The sequence below is a fragment of the Arachis hypogaea genome, chromosome 15, assembly GCF_003086295.3.
Source record: "Arachis hypogaea cultivar Tifrunner chromosome 15, arahy.Tifrunner.gnm2.J5K5, whole genome shotgun sequence".
NCBI classification, from domain to species: Eukaryota; Viridiplantae; Streptophyta; class Magnoliopsida; order Fabales; family Fabaceae; genus Arachis; species Arachis hypogaea.
The window spans coordinates 38,965,095-38,982,903 of NC_092050.1; the positions used below are offsets into that span (position 1 = coordinate 38,965,095).

The 17,809-nt window shown below is 40.0% G+C and overlaps 1 non-coding gene across 1 annotated transcript; it reads right to left on the reverse strand.

Moving 5' to 3' along the window:
- Positions 1–14,021: 14,021 nt before the first annotated feature.
- On the reverse strand, positions 14,022–14,128 carry LOC112753236 (small nucleolar RNA R71). The gene has a single exon (XR_003177628.1). It is a non-coding gene; the product is annotated as a small nucleolar RNA R71 (small nucleolar RNA).
- Between the last annotated feature and the right edge of the window lie 3,681 nt (positions 14,129–17,809).

A 17,809-nucleotide genomic window follows, 5' to 3' on the forward strand; every position in this document is an offset into this window, starting at 1 on the left:
AGACAAATGGGCAAGCTGAAGTCTCTAATAGAGAACTAAAAAGAATCCTGGAACGGACTGTAATTGCCCGTAGAAAGGATTGGGCAAAAAGCTTGGATGATGCTCTGTGGGCATACAGAACAGCATTCAAGACTCCTATAGGAACCTCTCCATACCAGCTTGTGTATGGCAAGGCCTGTCATCTGCCCGTGGAACTGGAACATAAGGCCTACTGGGCCACCAGATTCCTAAACCTGGATGCTAAGTTAGCTGGAGAGAAAAGATTGCTCCAGCTGAATGAGCTAGAGGAATTCAGACTCAATGCTTTTGAAAATGCAAAAATTTATAAGGAGAAAGCAAAAAGGTGGCATGACAAGAAACTGTCATCTAGAGTCTTTGAACCAGCACAGAAGATTCTGCTGTTTAACTCTAGGCTCAGACTATTCCCCGGGAAATTGAAATCCCGGTAGAGGGGACCATATGTGATTACAAGTGTGTCACCCTATGAATATGTTGAGCTTCAGGATATTGACTCTGACAAAAAGTTCATTGTTAATGGACAGAGAATCAAACATTATCTTGAAAGCAATTTTGAGCAAGAATGCTCAAAACTGAGACTAGAGTAAAGCTCAGTAAAGACAATAAAGAAGCGCTTACTGGGAGGCAACCTAGCCATTAGCAAGTTATTTGTTTTAATTAATACTTATAGAAGTTTGATATAAATTTTCTTCAAGATTAATCATCAAATTATAGGAATTCACAGAGTTACAGAAGGATTCAGTGCAAAAAGCAGAGAAAAGGAGCTCACTGGCAAGAAAACTCCAGTAAGGGGCATTTTGGGCGTTAAACGCCAAAATGGATACCATTCTGGGCGTTTAACGCCAGAATTGCAGCATCCTGGGCGTTCAGAAAAATGCCCAGTAACAAAAGATTTCTGGCATTTAAATGCCCACATTGGCCAATATATGGGCGTTAAACGCCAGAATGGATACCATTCTGGGCGTTTAACGCCAGAAAGGCAGGGGGAGAGGATTTTGTTTTCCACTTCAAAATTTTTCAAATTTTCATGTTTTGACTCATAATTTTCTGCATAAATATGTTACAAATTTTCATCATTCACCTTCAATTTTATAAAAGTCAACAACTTTCTAAATCCCTTTTCAAATTTCTTTCAAATCCTTCCCAAATCTTCTTCAAAAACTCAAATATCTTCTCAATTTCTTTCCAAATCTTTTCCAACTCATCATATCATCTCTTAATTCTTAGATGCATCAACAAATTTTCAGATTTAACCTCTTCATATCTTTTCCATTTAAAAATCTCATCTTTTTCATATCATGGTTCTACTTTTTTCACCAATCATATCTTTATGTCATATCTTTTTCAAATTTTCGAAATCCCTCCCCTCCACTTATAAATACACATTCGGCCATCCCCACCTCTCCACCATTCGAATTTGCCTCTCCTCCTATCTCTCTCATTTCCCTTCTTTTGCTTGAGGACAAGCAAACCTCTAAGTTTGGTGTATTTTTCCGTGATCATCAAGCTAAGACTCATTAAGATCATGGCTCCTAAAGGAAAACAAACCAACTCAAGAGGCAAGAAAGAGAATACTCCAAAGAATCTTTGGAATCAAGAGAGGTTCTTAACCAAAGAACATGTAGACCATTACCATAAAATAATGGGTCTGAGGTCAGTGATTTTGGAAGTTAAATTCGATCTGAAAGAAGACGAATATCCAGAGATCCAAGAGCGAATTCGAAACAGAGGATGGAAAATTCTAGCTAATCCTGAGACAAAGGTTGGAAGAAACATGGTTCGGGAATTCTACCAATTTAAAAGGTGTCCCAAACCAACTCAAGAGAGGAGATCTCAAACCAGTCACAAGAGGCTAGTTGGACTTCATTAGGCGTTTTATACTGCCCACTAGCAACTGCTCTGAGGTCACTGTCAAAAGAGCAGTGATGATTCATTATATTATGCTGGGAAACGAAGTGGAGATTCATCATCTGATTTCTTGTGAGATTTACACAATTGCAAACAAGAACTCCACCGAAGCCAAACTGGCATACCCAAGCTTAATTTCTCTGCTATGTAAAGATGCTGGGGTGAGGATGGGAGTAGATGAATTCATCCCAATCGAACACCCAATCACCAAGAAGTCAATGGAAGGACAACAAGTGCAAGATAACTCCATCAAAAGGAGGGCACATGAGTTCCTCCCAGAAATCCCTGAAATTAACTACTGGACCCGCCTAGAAGCATCTGTCACCAAGCTGCAAGAAGCTGTGGAGGAACTTAAGGAAGAATAGCAGAATCAAAACTGCATGCTCTGCAAACTGCTTAAGGAACAGGAGAAGCAGGGGCGTGAGCTACAGGAGCTGAAGCGCCAGAAGCTCCCCCTTGAAAGACCAAACACCCCACAGAAGGAAGGAGCATCCACTTCTCAAAATCAAGGTTGTTGAGTCCTAACTCTGTGATAACCTTTATTATTAGGAATCTATTTTAAAAGTCATTTATTTTTCTGTTTTTAATTTTCTGTCTTCTATTATTATTGGTCTACTCTTATATTTATTTTTGAGTCTTATTTTTATTTTCCATGATTAATAAAATTTAAAGTTTATATCTTAAAGCTATGAATGTCCTATAAATCCATCACCTTTCTTAAAGGAAAAATGTTTTAAATCACAAAAGAATAAGAAGTACATGATTTCGAATTCATCCTTGAAATTAGTTTAATTATTTTGATGTGGTGACAATACTTTTTGTTTTCTGAATGAATGCTTGAACATTGCATATGTCTTTTGAATTTGTTGTTTATTAATGTTAAAATTGTTGGCTCTTGAAAGAATGATGGAAAAGGAGAAATGTTATTGATAATCTAAAAAATCATAAAATTGATTCTTGAAGCAAGAAAAAGCAGTGAAAAGCTTGCGGAAAAAAAAGGCAAAAAAAATAAAAGAAAAAGAAAGAAAAAAAAGCAAGCATAAAAAGCCAATAGCCCTTTAAACCAAAAGGCAAGGGTAATAGAAAGGATCCAAGGTTTTGAGCATCAGTGGATAGGAGGGCCCACAGGAATAAAATCCTGGCCTAAGCGGCTAAACCAAGCTGTCCCTAACCATGTGCTTGTCGCGTGAAGGTGTCAAGTAAAAAAACTTGAGACTGAGCGGTTAAAGTCGTAATCCAAAGAAAAAAGAGTGTGCTTAAGAGCTCTGGACACCTCTAATTGGGGACTCTAGCAAACTTGAGTCACAATCTGAAAAGGTTCACCCAGTTATGTGTCTATGGCATTTATGTCTCTGGTGGTAATACTGGAAAACAAAATGCTTAGGGTCACGGCCAAGACTCATAAAGTAACTGTGTTCAAGAATCAAAAAATACTAAACTAGGAGAATCAATAACACTATCTAAATTCTGAGTTCCTAAAGATGCCAATCATTCTAAACTTCAAGGGATAGAGTGAGATGCCAAAACTGTTCAGAGGCAAAAAGCTACTAGTCCCGCTCATCTAATTGGAGCTAAGTTTCATTGATAATTTAGAATTTATAGAATATTCTCTTATTTTTTATCCTATTTGATTTTCAGTTGCTTGGGGACAAGCAACAATTTAAGTTTGGTGTTGTGATGAGCTACTAATTTATACTCTTTTTTGCATTATTTTTAGTATGTTTTTAGTATATTTTAGTTAGTTTTTATTATGTTTTTATTAGTTTTTATTCAAAAATAACATTTCTGGACTTTACTATGAGTTTGTGTGTTTTTCTGTTATTTCAGGTATTTTCTGGCTGAAATTGAGGGACCTGAGCAAAAATCTGATTCAGAGGCTGAAAAAGGACTGCAGATGCTGTTGGATTCTGACCTACCTGCACTCGAACTGGATTTTCTGGAGCTACAGAAGCTCAATTGGGGCGCTCTTAATTGCGTTGGAAATTAGACATCATGGGCTTTCCAGCAATATATAATAGTCCATACTTTACCTGAGATTTGATGGCTCAAACCGGCGTTCCAAGTCAGCATAAAAATTCTGGCGTCAAAACGCCAGAACTGGCATAAAAGCTGGAGTTAAACGCCCAAACTGGCACAAAAGCTGGCGTTTAACTCCAAGAAAAGTCTCTACATGTGAAAGCTTCAATGCTCAGCCCAAGCACACACCAAGTGGGCCCGGAAGTAGATTCTGCATCATTTACTCATTTTTGTAAACCCTAGGCTACTAGTTTTCTATAAATAGGACCTTTTGCTATTGTATTTGGACACCTCATGACACTTCACACGTTTCATATTGTATTCTCTACGGCATGAGTCTCTAAACCCCATGGTTGGGGGTGAGGAGCTCTGCTGTGTCTCGATAAATTAATGCAATTACTACTGTTTTCCATTCTATCACGCTTGTTTCTATTCCAAGATATTCACTCGCACTTCAACTTGATGAATGTGATGATCTGTGACACTCATCATTATTCTCACCTATCAACGCGTGCCTGACAACCACCTCCATTCTATCTGCAATAGCTTGAGTGCATATCTCTTGGGTTTCTAATCTAAGATTAGAACCTTCGTGGTATAGGCTAGAATTATTGGCGGCCATTCCTAAGATCCGGAAAGTCTAGACCTTGTCTGTGGTATTCTGAGTAGGATCTGGGAAGGGATGACTGTGACGAGCTTCAAACTCACGAGTGCTAGGCGTAGTGACAGACGCAAAAGGATCAATGGATCCTATTCCAACATGAGTGAGAACCGACAGATGATTAGCCGTGCGGTGACAGCGCATTTGGACCATTTTCACTGAGAGGACGGATGGTAGCCATTGACAATGGTAATCCACCAACATACAGCTTGCCATGGAAGGAGCCTTGTGTGCATGAAGAAGAAGACAGTAGAAAAGCAGAGATTCAGAAGATAGAGCATCTCCAAAACCTCAACCTGTTCTCCATTACTGCAAAACAAGTATTTATTTCATGTTCTTTTACTTTTTACAATTAAATCTAAGAATTATTGATATCCTGACTAAGAGTTACAAGATAACCATAGCTTTCTTCAAGCCGATAATCTCCGTGGGATCGACCCTTACTCACGTAAGGTATTACTTGGACGACCCAGTGCACTTGCTGGTTAGTTGTGTGGAATTGCAAAAGTGTGATTGTGATTTCGTGCACCACTGAACCACCAACCTATGATGACAAAAGATTTTAAGTCTCAATTTTATGAGTCAAGATACCATAGGTTGATGGAAGCAAAAGAAGTTATTCCAGAGATAGGTTTCCGATTGAAGGATGGAGAGTACCCCATCATGAGAAGGATAGTTGAACAGAGAAGATGGGAACTCCTGTGTGAACCTCTCACTGACATAAGTGCAACCATGATAAGAGAGTTCTATGCAAATGCTGTAAGGCCAAGCAAAACCAGCCCTCCCTACAAGAGTTATGTTAGGGGGGTTGATGTGGATTTCAGCCCATCATCCATCATGAGGGTCTTGCAGATAAGAGTGATACCCTATGGAAAACCTAGCTTTGATGAAAGAATGAAGGGTGAGAATGATCCTGATGAGCTACTAAACGGTTTATGCTTGGAAGGTAAAGACTGGGAAATGGATTCAAATGGAGACCCAAGCTACTTAAAGAGGATTGATCTCACATCTGAGGCCAAAGGTTGGTATGAGATAGTGAGAAGATCCATACTCCCCACTGGAAATACATCAGAGGTCACAATAAAGAGAGCAATTCTGACGTACTGCATACTCCAAGGAGGAGAAATCAATATCCCACATATCATAGCAGACAGCATCCAAGAGATGGCTGATGATAGCAGCAAATCAAGCAGACTTGGCCACCCAAGCATTATATTGAGGCTGTGCAACAGAGCAGGGATAATCTTTGAGGATACAGATATAGATCGGGTAAAGGGAGACAGAGGAATCACTAAGCAAAGGATGGACGGTGTCACTGACACCCAAGAGGAAAGAAGAACTCAAGGAAGAAGGAAGACACCACAAACGGAAGAGGGACAAGCTTCTGGCGCAATGGATTTAAGCCAAATCCAGAAAGCCATTGCAGAAATGTCCCAGCAATTCTTGAGGGCCCAACATGAGCAGTATGTGAGAAATAGGAGTAGCAGGAGAACTGGCAGCTGAAAATGATGGAGAAACAAGAAGACTTTCAAGCAAGACTGCTAGAGCAACACAGGGAACAATCAAATCAATTCCAGGAGTCTTTCAATAAAATATCTAAATGACAGGATTAGCTTGAGGAATATCTTCAAGACCTTAGAGAATGGAAGAATCTCCACCACACAGCTAATGAGGCCAGGAACAAAGACAGAGTGGAATATGATTTGAACACTCAAGCGTGTCTAGACTACCTAACCCGCAGCATGCCACTATTAAGCAGAGGAATCAAACCATATCAAGAATGCACTGAACTTATGGATTTCCATAGAGCTCAAGCAAAAAGCAAGAAAGAAAGAATGAAGCAACACTTGGTAGATGCTGGACCATGGGATGAGGAGAGATTTGGGACTGAAGACTAGCTGAAAGAAAGAAGAAGCAAAAAGAAGCAAGATGCCAAGAATAAAGGAAAGCAATCAGAAAATTGAAAGGTGGTGTTGCTCCTTGTCTATCAATAAGAAAGATTGTGTTTTTGTTTTATGAAGTTTAAATTTTGTTGTTTACTTTCCCTAAGTTCCAAAATAAATGTTCTGGTTTAAGTGCTTTTTTCATCTTCATCAACTTAGATGTTATGACTTGTCCCTTTTGCCTTTTGATTAAATAAGAGAAAATGTTGAAATAGAAAGTGATTATCTATTGTGGTAGGAGTAATAATAAAGTTCAGTGGTGGTAATTGCTTGATTAGATGATAAGCTCAAAAAAATAAAAGCTGCAGGATAGGATGTCTCCTTGTAGTGTGAACTTAGTTGCTGTTGTAAAGCCTTCAATTAATAATCATCCTTGGAAAAAGAAAAAGCAAGAAAGGAAAGGAAGAAAAGCCAAGAATTGGCAACCAAAAAAAATGAAAGAAACAGATAATAAGGCTAGACACCAATAGCTTGGACCTTAGGACACATGCCTGTGATGCTATTGTATTAGGATCTGCTTGAATTATTTGGTTCTGAGGAGTATTTTAAAACTTGGTAACTTAGATTAACTAATCCGGGATTACCAACCGAAAATTCACCATCAAGAGCAACCTAATTACAAAGCATTTAGTGACCCAAAGAGGTACTGGGCATCAATGTCTTAGGATGAATTGTGAGCCAAGTGTCTGTAGTAAATAGGTGTTGAATTGAACCAAAAAACTTCTGCAACACTTAGCTACAATTGAAAAACAAGCTTTTGAAGCAAAAGAAAGAAAGAAAAAGTTAACTAGGATCAATAAAGAATAAGGCATTATAGCAGCAATTCTAGTTAACACTCAGAGACATTTCTTGATTGGAAGCTGATAATAATTGAGCTGCACTCTATCTGCATAAAACCCCATGAACCAAATTTAATTACTTGCTAAATAAGGACATATATGCTTCTCTGTTTTCTCTCATTTCTTCTCATGTTTTAGTGCTTGCTTGGGGACAAGCAAGATTTAAGTTTGGTGTTGTGATGACAAGTCATCTTATGCTAGTTTCACAAGCATTTTTCATTTGTTTAATTAGGTTTTATGCATTTTCTTGCACAATAAGTAAGTGGTTGGAGTGGAATTTCATGGTTATTTTGATTCAATCAAACATCATTTATTTTATACAAAATCATGAGATTTATGCAAGAATTAAGTGATTATTATGATTGATGCAAATTCATGTGATTTTGGTGAGACTTTGATTGCTTTTTTGGTTGATTTTAAGTGAGAAAATGAAGAAAAGAAGAAGCAATACAGTACAACGTTGCGTTCAAACAAAGAACGCCACGCTCAGTAAGCGACGCACACGCGCATGGGACGCTTACGCGTCAGGGGCACTTTTCGAAGACCCACGCATACGCGTGCATGACGCGTACGGGTGGAAGTGGTTGGCGCTCATTTTTTAAGAGAGCGCTACGTTTGATTACTCAGCGTTTTCGGGCAAGAATTAAAATTGGAGGCAAAATTCTGGAAATGGCGTGCATGCGTGCTTGACGCGCATGTGTCGATGGTGGATTTGGAAGGAATCACGCGAAAGCGTGAGTGATGCTGAAGCATGGAATTGGCATTTGCTACCCATGCGCACGCGTGGAAGACGCGCACGCGTGGGCAGCGCTCACTAAGCCAACGTAGCGCTCACTAAGTTAACGCTATCAACGACGCGTACACGAGAAAGGGACGCGCAAGCATGGTTGGAGCTGAAAATTGATGGTGACGCATACACATACATGACACGTACGCGTCGATGATCAAAAAGCGTAAAAGGACGCGCACGCGTCAGGGATGCGTACGCGTGGATGAATAAACGCTGCACTCACTTAGAGAACGCAACGTTCCCCTGGAAGCAGCAATAAGAAGCCATTTTAATCCACTTCTTCGTACAAGGCCAAAAAAAAGCCCACACCAATTACTTGAAGACTAAATTGGAAAGTGTATAAATAGGATAAAATTTGATTTCATAGGGAGCTCTCCTTTAATTTTCCTTTTAAAATTTGAGAATTGTAGATCGGATATGAGTTTTGGCTTTCTGTTTATTTTCTCTCTTCTGCAACCTTTGTTTTCTGTTCTTGGTTTTGGAACTCTGATTGGAGAATTCTTCTGAATTCCTTCACCTTGGAGTTTTCTTTTATTTTTCCTATTTCTAGTTTTATGAATTGGAGATCTGATCTAAATTTTTCTTTCTAGTCTTTACTTTCTCTGCAATTTCTTCTTCCTGTTTTGTTAAGAGAGTAATTAAGATCTTAATTTCTTTTCTGTTTCATTATTCTTCTGCAATTGTCAATTTCTCTTTTAGGATTTTAAAGTTGATCTAAGTTTTCATTCTATTTTAATTCTTCTACAATTTCACTTTCCTGTTTTGGTCCTAAAATCCTGATTTAAATTCTGTCATCTAAGAGTTCTTTAATTCACTGCAATTTACATTTTCCAGTTCTGTTTTGATTCCCAACACCTAGATTCCTTTATTCTTCATGTAATTTAAGTTTCCTAGCAATCTAGATTCTGCAATTTATATTTCTTGCACTTTAAGTTTCATTTATTTACTTTTCTTGCAATTTATGTTTTAGCTCTTTTAATTTCTTGCACTTTAAGTTTCTGCAACTTACCTCTTCTGTACTTTACTTTTATGCCAATTTACTTTCTGCACTTTATCTTTCTGCAATTTACTTTCTGCTAATCAAAATTTCACCAAATTTACCAAATATTTGCTTAACTAAATTCATCACCATACTAAAGTTGCTCAATCCATCAATCCCTGTGGGATCGACCTCACTTTTGTGAGTTATTACTACTTGATACGACCCGGTATACTTGCCAGTGAGTTTGTGTGGAATCGTTTTTCCCTCATCATCCTTGACCGGGTTCCCTTTCCAAAGGTTGTGTGTAGTGAAATATATCCAAGTGGTTGGATTGGAGTGTCTCCCAGTCCGAACAAGCTATTCAGATATGCTCTAAGCTCTTTATCTTGCAAACCGAGTTTGTCGAAGGTGGATTTAAACAAGATATCCGCGGAGCTTCCTTGGTCTACCAGTGTTCTATGGAGATTAGCGTTGGCCAATATGATAGTAATGACCATGGGATCATCATGCCCCGGGATGATGCCTATTGCATCTTCTTGGGTAAAGGTAATAGTGGGGAGGTCGGATAACCTCTCTCCTTCCCCGACATGATATACCTCTTTAAGGTGTCTTTTGCGAGATGATTTAGAGATCCCTCCTCCTGTGAATCCTCCATTTATCATATGAACATGTCTCCCAGGAATGTGGGGTGGTCGTTCAACCCGTCCGACCTCTTCGTCCCTTCTTTTTCTACTTGGTTCATCTGCTTTGTTGGCTAAGTACCGATCTAGTCGCCCTTCTCTTGCCAATTTCTCTGTGACATTCTTTAGGTCGAAGCACTCGTTAGTAGGATGTCTATAAATTCAGTGGTATTCGTAGTACTCTGTCTGACTTCCCCCTCCTCTTTTATTTTTGTTTAGGCGGGGTGGTGGAATCTTCTCAGTGTTGCATATCTCTCTGTATACATCTACAAGAGACACTCTGAGTGGAGTGTAGTTGTGGTATTTTCGAGGTTTCTCAGTAGGTTGATCCTCCTTCTTCCTGGACTCTTTATCCTTATCCCAGGGTGGGTAGGAGAATCCGGATTTTGAGGTTTCTCCTAGTCGGGAATTCTCCTCCATATTGATATACTTTTCTGCCCGTTCTTGTATCTTGTTCAGGGATGTTGGGTGTTTCTTGGATATTGAGTGGCTAAAAGGTCCCTCTCTCAAACCGTTGATGAGCCCCAGGATGGCCGCTTCTGTTGGGAGGCTTTGTATGTTGAGACATGCTTTGTTGAACCTTTCCATGTAGCTGTGGAGGCTTTCCCGATCTCCTTGATTAACTCCTAGTAAGCTTGGGGCGTGTTTGGTCTTGTCCTTCTGGATGGAGAACTGATAAACCACTATTTTATGGTTTATCTTGTGTTTAATTGAGTGGTTTCATCAAGTCTTTACCCACTTATTCATATGATTTCCATGATTTTACAATCCCTTCCTAATTTTGTTTTATGGTTGAAAACTTGCTTCCTAGAGACCTTTAATTTGTATATTTTAATTCTTCTTTATACCATTCGATGCCGTGATCCATGTTTTAAGTGTTTCAGACTTTATAGGGCAGGAATGGCTTAGAGAATGGAGAGGAAGCTTGCAAAAATTGAAAGAACTGATGCCAGGGCATTTTGGCCAGTTTCACTGACCTTTTCTTTACTGTTTTTAGGGTAGTTTCATGCATTTCCTTAGAAAATAAGCTAGTTTTGGGTAGCTATTCACTTACATCTTGATTCAAGCATACATTGTGCACTTTACATGATTTCATGAGAATTTTGCATTAATTTAAGGACAAATTGGATGTTGCATTTCCCATGACTTGGACTAGAACTTTTGATGCACTTTATTGCTTGATTTCAGGACAAAGGAAGCAAAGAAGAACTACATTAGTGGCTACGTTAGTATAACTAACGTTAACACTAACGTGGAATGGGAGTAACTTGCAAAGTTAACGAGAAAAGTGATTGCCAATAACGCTCTCGAAGCCATCATTGCCCACGTTAAGAGTCACGTTAACTAAGTTAACGTGAACTCTAACGTGGAAGAAAGGAAATGGAGCCAACGTTAGTGACACTTAACATTATCACTAACGTTGGACCAAGCTCATAAGTGGCCACGTTAGTCACCACGTTAACTTAGTTAACGTGGCCTCTAACGTTAAGAAGAAAGGGGGGAAGCCAACGTTAATGACATTCAACATTATCACTAACGTTGGCCAAGTCACACTAGGCCACGTTAACTCCCACGTTAACTTAGTTAACGTGGAAGTTAACGTGAAGAAGGGAGGTGACGCCAACGTTAGTGACACCCAACATTGTCACTAACGTTGGAAGGAGCCCACACATGCCACCATGAGCCACGTTAACTCCCACGTTAACTTAGTTAACGTGGAAGCTAACGTGGATAAGGGAATGTTGAGCCAACATTAGTGACACTCAACTTTGTCACTAACGTTGAAGATGGATAGCATGGCCACGTTAGAAGCCACGTTAACCTAGTTAACGTGGACTCTAACATGGGAGCTAAGGGGCACATTGGAACGTTAGTAAAAATGTTAAGTGTCACTAACGTTCTCGAAGGATGGCAAGCCTACGTTAAAAGAGCCACGTTAACTAAGTTAACATGGACTCTAACGTAGGGAAGGGGGAGGCTTCTCAACGTTATTGGGAAAGTTGAGTCCCAATAACGTGCGCGAAGGATAAAGAGGCAACGTTAGTGGCAACGTTTGTGCCACTAACGTTGAGGTTAACGTGGCTCTTACTTGGGAAGGGAACGTTAGTGAAAAAGTTGAATGTCACTAACGTTCTCGAACCCATATTTTCACTGAACGTTAACACCACTAACGTCCTGAGCTAAAGTCTCTGCCCACTTCACACTTTCTCTCTGCAAGTAAAGCCAAGCCCAATGAAGAAGATAACTGCTTCAAACTCAAGATCCAAAGGCCCAGACCCAAGACTTGAAGAACCAACTAGAAGAGTAGAAGAGTAGTATATATAGGAGTAGCTTTGAATTAAATGGGAGTTGGAAAATATAGGGAGCCTCTGGGCATAGAATTACTCTCTGTATTTACTTTCTCTGCACTTCTAGTTTCATCATGTATTCTCCATCTTTGTTTTCATTTTCCAGAGCTATGAACAACTAAACCCATTTCATTGGGTTAGGGAGCTCTGTTGTAATTTGATGGATCAATACTAGTTTTCATTAGTCTTCTTCTATCTTTTCTCTTGATTTTACTTGAAAGCTTTCGATCTTCATCCAATTGGGTAGTTATCTTGGAAAAGAAGCTATTCATACTTGGATCTCTTCTGAACCTTGAAAGAGGAATGAAGAGATCAAGCTAGAAATGCTTTCTCATGCTGGACCAAATTGGGTTTGGATGGATATGTGACTATAATCCTCTCAACACTTGATTTGGGAAATGCATGTGGTATAATCAGTGACCATACTTCATCTCTTCTCATGAGCAATTGACCAAGGAATTGGCTATTGATCAAGATTTGAGAGATTGAATTATAAGAAATTGTAATTCAATCACTTAAGATTGCCAAGGAGATCAATGAGTGCATTGATTGAGGAAGAGATGAAAATGAAAATGATCCGGAGAATGCAACATCTCCTAAGCCCAATGAACTCCCCATTTCTGATCTTACCCATTCTCTTTATTTTCTGTTACTTACTTTTATGAGCAATTCCCCCATTCCCATTTACAATTCTGCAATTTACTTCAGTAATTTACTTTCAGTTCTTTAATTCTAGCATTTACTTTTTCTGTCATTTACCTTCCCGCCATTTTATTTTCTGCAATTCTAAAATCAAATCCTGGATTCGCTCAACTAGAACATTCCTCTAATTAAAGTTGCTTGATCAATCAATCCTTGTGGGATTCGACCTCACTCTATTATGAGTTTTTACTTGACGAAAAATTCGGTACACTTGCCGAAGGAAATTTGTTAAGAGACAAGTTTTCCGTGCATCAAGTTTATGGCGCCGTTGCCGGGGATTGATTGTGCATCAACAATGATTAGATTGGAGGATAACTAGATTGAGCATTTTATTTTTGTTTGATTTAATTTTCTGTTTGAGTCATTTACTTCCTGTTTTAGTTAATTTCTTCCCTTCCCCCTACTTTTTCTTTGTTATTTACCATTCATCTCACTAACCCACTAACTGTTTGATATATTGCATCACTCACACTAACAGTAATTCTGACAGATATACTTTCTGCACCTATTCTCTTTGCTTGTACTTGTTGGTTGTATGACAGGGAGAAGAAGCGGGGCTTCAACTTCCTTTGATTCTGAACCTGAGAGAACCTTCCTTAGACTAAGGAGGGAGGCAAGAGAAAAACGTGTAGTTGGTGCTGAAGAAGAGGAGGAACACTTTGAGGAATACTTTGAACCAAACATGGAAGAAAACATGGAAAACCATCACGAAGAAGAGGCTCACAACCATGGTGGAAGAGGTCGAGCAAATCATGCTGGGGAGGATAGAAGAGTTTTAGGCTCTTACATCAATCCAAACCCAGGAAACTGTGGAAGTAGCATTCAAAAGCTAACCATCCATGCCAACAATTTTGAACTAAAACCACAGCTCATCACCCTTGTTCAAACAAATGTTCGTTCGGAGGAAGTGTCCAAGAGGACCCCAATCAACATCTAACTACCTTCCTGAGAATATGTGACACAGTGAAGTCTAATGGTGTTCATCCTGACGCCTATAGACTGCTCTTATTTCCATTTTCACTCAAGGATAAGGCATCCAAGTGGCTGGAGTCTTTCCCAAGGGAGAGCTTGACAACTTGGGAAGATGTGGTGAACAAATTCTTAGTAAGATTTTACCCTCCTCAACGAATCAATAGGCTGAGAGCTGAGGTCCAAACTTTCAGGCAACAAGATGGTGAGACTCTATATGAAGCATGGGAGAGGTTTAAAGACCTAACAAGGAGGTGCCCACCAGATATGTTCAATGAATGGATGCAGCTGCACATTTTCTATGAAGGGCTCTCTTATGAGTCAAAGAAGGCCGTAGACCATTCATCCGGAGGATCTTTGAACAAGAAGAAGACCATTGAGGAGGCCATAGATGTCATTGAAACAGTAACAGAGAATGACTATTTCTATTCTTCCGAAAGAGGGAACACAAGAGGAGTAATGGAGCTAAACAATGTAGATGCTCTACTGGCCCAAAACAAGCTCATTACCCAGCAACTGGCTGACCTCACCAAGAAGATGGAGAGGAACCAAGTAGCAGCAATCTCCACTTTATCAACAACCCAAGAAGGAGTGAATGAAGAAGCAGAGGGTAGTCAGGAGCAAGCCAACTACATTGGGAATTCACCTAGGCAAAACCATGATCCATACTCCAAGACCTACAACCCTGGATGGAGGAATCACCCAAACTTTGGGTGGGGAAATCAACATGACCAAAGCCTTGATCAAAGACGCCCAAATCCAAACAATGCAGCCCACCAACACTTCACATCTAGACCATATCAACACTCCCATAACAACACCTCTCCACATTCATATCAAGGCCAGAATAACCCTCCTCAGCCCGAGCTATCATCATTACATGACATAATCTCAAAGATTGAGAATCTACTCGAAGGCATAAGCAAAGAGATTCGAGATAGTAAAGCGTTCCGAGAAGAGGTGATGTCCAATATGTAGAATCAGGATGCTGCCATCAAGAAACTTGAGACACAAATTGGCTACTTATTCAAGTAAATTTCCAGCCACAACCTTCGCAGCAAAACTAGCTCAACACAACGGGAGGAGTGTCAGGCTATCACCCTTAGGAGTGGGAAAGAACTGAAGGAAACCCCCCAAAAACCACAAGAAGAGGACTCAAATAAAGAGAAAGAAGAGTAGGACGAAGCTCGAGTTCCCACTTTGAGTTCACAAAAAGGGGAAGAAGTGCTGAAGCCAGACACCCCAAGAGTCCCATACTCTCAGCAATTAAATAAGAAGGGAGATGACAATCAGTTTTTGAGATTTTTGGAAATCTTCAAGAAACTGCAAATCAACATACCCTTTGCTGAAGCAATAGAACAAATGCCACTCTACGCTAAGTTCTTAAAGGAGCTTATGACTAAGAAGAGAAGCTGGAAGAACAACGAGACTGTAATATTAACCGAAGAATGTAGTGCTATCATTCAGCACAAACTGCCCCAGAAATTGAAGGATCTTGGGAGTTTTCAGATCCCTTGTATTATAGGGGAAATCACAGTGGAAAAGGCTCTTTGTGACTTAGGAGCCAGCATCAATTTGATGTCGGTAGCTATGATGAGAAAGATGAAGATTGAGGAAGCTAAACCAACAAAGATGGCCTTACAATTGGCAGACCGATCGTTCAAGTTCCCGCATGGCGTCGTAGAAGACTTACTGGTGAAAGTGGGAAATTTTATCTTCCCAGCAGACTTTGTAGTACTAGACATGCAGGAGGAAGCCAAGGCTTCCATCATCCTGGGAAGGCCATTCTTGGCCACTGTTGGAGCCGTCATTGATGTACAAAAAGAAGATCTCACCCTGAGATTACACAATAAAAAGATGACGATCAATGTGTTCAAGGCCATGAGTTACCCACCGGAGCAAATGGGAGAGTGTTTGAGGTTGGACTCACTTGAAGACGCAGTGCAGGAAAGTTTTGAAGAAGAAGAACATGAAGGTATAATAGAGGAGGAGTCTACGTTTAGTGAAGAGGTTGCAACAGTAGAGATTCAAATACAAGGGGCACCAGAGGAAGAGAACGAAAAGTCAGAAGTACCCAAACTTGAACTCAAAGCATTGCCACCCTCTCTCAAATATGCATACTTAGGAGAAGATGAAAATTACCCAGTTATTATAAGCTCATGCCTCAGCCAAGATCAAGAGGATGAACTGCTCAAAGTACTGCGAAACCACAAAGATGCCATTGGTTGGACTCTTGCTGACTTGAAAGGGATAAGTTCGGCCATATGTATGCACAAGATACTGTTGGAAGATGATGCCAAACCATCCATCCAATCCCAAAGGAGGTTGAACCCAATCATGAAGGATGTGGTACAGAAAGAAGTTATGAAGTTATGGCAGGGAGGGGTAATTTACCCGATCTCAGACAGCCCTTGGGTTAGCCCCGTGCATGTTATCCCAAAAAAGGGAGGAATTACCGTGGTTCCCAATGAGAAGAACGAACTAATTCCTACAAGGACAGTCACAGGATCACGGATGTGCATAGACTACAGGAAGCTCAATGAGGCTACACGAAAAGACCATTTTCCCCTTCCATTCATGGATCAGATGTTGGAAAGACTCGCAGGGCACGCCTATTATTGTTTTCTCGACGGTTATTCAGGATATAACCAAATAGTGGTTGATCCCAGAGATCAAGAGAAAACCTCTTTCACTTGCCCATATGGAGTGTTTGCCTACAGGCGCATGCCATTTGGACTATGTAATGCACCTGCGACGTTCCAACGCTGCATGCTTTCTATCTTTTTAGATATGATAGAAAAATTCATTGAAGTTTTTATGGATGATTTCTCGGTATTCGGAGATTCCTTTCCTAGTTGCCTACATCACCTCGCCTTGGTAATGAAAAGATGCCAAGAGACCAATCTGGTCTTGAACTGGGAGAAATGTCACTTTATGGTGACTGGAGGAATAGTCCTTGGTCACAAAGTTTCTAACCAAGGCATTGAGGTTGACAGAGCCAAAGTAGAACTTATTGAAAAACTGCCTCCACCCAGTGATGTCAGGGCAATTAGGAGCTTTTTGGGGCATGCTGGTTTTTACAGAAGGTTTATTAAAGATTTTTCAAAAATAGCCAAGCCCTTAAGCAATCTCCTTGTATCTGATACACCATTTATCTTTGATGAAACATGCATGTTAGCCTTTGAAAATTTGAAAATGAGGTTGTCCTCTGCTCCTATCATTTCCCCACCTGATTGGAATTTACCGTTTGAATTGATGTGTGATGCATCTGATTTTGCAGTTGGGGCAGTGTTAGGACAGAGGAAAGACAACTTAGTCCATGTGATATACTATGCTAGCAAAGTCCTTAATGATACTCAAAGAAATTATACCACTACTGAAAAGGAGTTACTAGCAATAGTTTTTGCATTTGACAAGTTTAGATCATACCTCATTAGTGCTAAAGTGATTGTTTTTACAGATCACACAGCACTTAAATATTTGTTTCCCAAGCAAGAATCAAAACCAAGACTAATAAGATGGATCTTATTGCTGCAGGAATTCAATATTGAAATCAGAGACAAGAAGGGAGTGGAGAACAAAGTAGCAGATCACCTATCCAGGATTCCTCATGATAAAGGTGGAACACCTGATACAAGTGTGAACGAGTTCTTCCCTGATGAACAGTTGATGATAGTTCACAAAGTACCATGGTTCGCAGACATTGCCAACTTCAAGGCAACTGGGGCATTACCTCCAGAGATCAATAAACATCAAAAAAGGAAGCTCATGAATGATGCAAAGTACTTTGTCTGGGATGAGCCATATCTATTCAAGAAGTGTTCAGATGGAATCCTTAGAAGATGTGTTTCGGAAGAAGAAGGACGAGAGGTCCTATGGAATTGCCACGGCTCATGCTATGGAGGCCACTTTGGAGGGGATAGAACTGCAGCTAAGGTGTTGCAAAGCGGATT